The sequence below is a fragment of the Priapulus caudatus genome, unplaced genomic scaffold (genome assembly GCF_000485595.1).
Source record: "Priapulus caudatus unplaced genomic scaffold, Priapulus_caudatus-5.0.1 Scaffold1413, whole genome shotgun sequence".
Taxonomy (NCBI): domain Eukaryota; kingdom Metazoa; phylum Priapulida; class Priapulimorpha; order Priapulimorphida; family Priapulidae; genus Priapulus; species Priapulus caudatus.
In genome coordinates this window covers 1-974 of record NW_014578474.1, presented here as the reverse complement: position 1 = coordinate 974, position 974 = coordinate 1, and the positions used below count along the sequence as shown (strand labels likewise).

Below are 974 nucleotides of genomic sequence, written 5' to 3'. Positions count from 1 at the left end.
GGGGAGGTGGGGCTGTGTGAAGGAGTTGGGGCTGTGTGGGGGAGGTGGGGCTGTGTGGAGGAGGTATGGCTGTGTGGGGGAGGTAGGGCTGTGTGGGGGAGGCAAGGCTGTGTGAAGGAGGTATGGCTGTGTGGGGGAGGTGGGGCTGTGTGGGGGAGGCAGGGCTGAGTGGAGGAGTTAGGGCTAAGTGGAGGAAGTGGGGTTACGTGGGAGAGGTATGGCTGTATGGAAGAGGTGGGGCTGTGTGAGGAGGAGGCAGGAAACATGGTGTGTGGATGGCTTGCTCCAAGTTACCCTCAATTGAATATTTTTTCCAAACAGGGAGTAACAAGCACACGTACAGCCAGACACACACGCGCGCACGCACACGCGCACGAGCACGCACGCACGCACGCACGCACGCACACACACACACACACACACAGTTTGTATTGTCTCACGTGTTGATGGAGCAGCGATCACTCATTACCGCGCACGGCTTACCTTCCACAGCGCCATCTGGCGAATCGGAGCTGGGCTCACGCTGTATTTTGCTAGCACCTCTGCCATTGGCTTGCCCTGCTTGTCTGTCCAATGAACAAGCTTATAGACGTCACCGCCAGCTGTGAAACATAACCACAGAAAATCACATCAAAGAGTTGTTACAAGACTATGATCTTACTGTAATAGAACCATATTACTATACACTCTACACTACATACAATACTATACATTCCGACACAGCTGTGTGTCCCTCCCCCTCCTCCCTCTACCCCACCACATCCACGCACCTGTGCCTAGGGAGTACACTAGATACCCCGCGTCCCTCCCCACCTCCCCCTCCTTCCCTCCTGCCTCTCCCGCACCCCATCCACGCACCTGTGCCTAGGAAGTACACCAGATACCCCGCGTCCCTCCCCTCCTCCTCTTCCCCCTCCTCCCTCGCCCCCGCTCCATCCACGTACCTGTGCCTAGGAAGTACACCAGATACCCCG

At 57.0% G+C, this 974-nt stretch overlaps 1 long non-coding RNA gene across 1 annotated transcript in view; it reads right to left on the bottom strand.

Annotated features, from left to right (window-relative positions):
• The window catches only part of LOC106816551, an 11,396-nt gene extending 10,486 nt beyond the window's left edge, over positions 1–910 (bottom strand). The window contains exons 1-2 of the long non-coding RNA XR_001394904.1: positions 859–910; positions 470–602 (exon numbers count right to left, since the gene is read on the bottom strand). This is a non-coding gene — a long non-coding RNA (uncharacterized LOC106816551). The remainder of the gene's footprint in view (positions 1–469; positions 603–858) is intronic.
• Between the last annotated feature and the right edge of the window lie 64 nt (positions 911–974).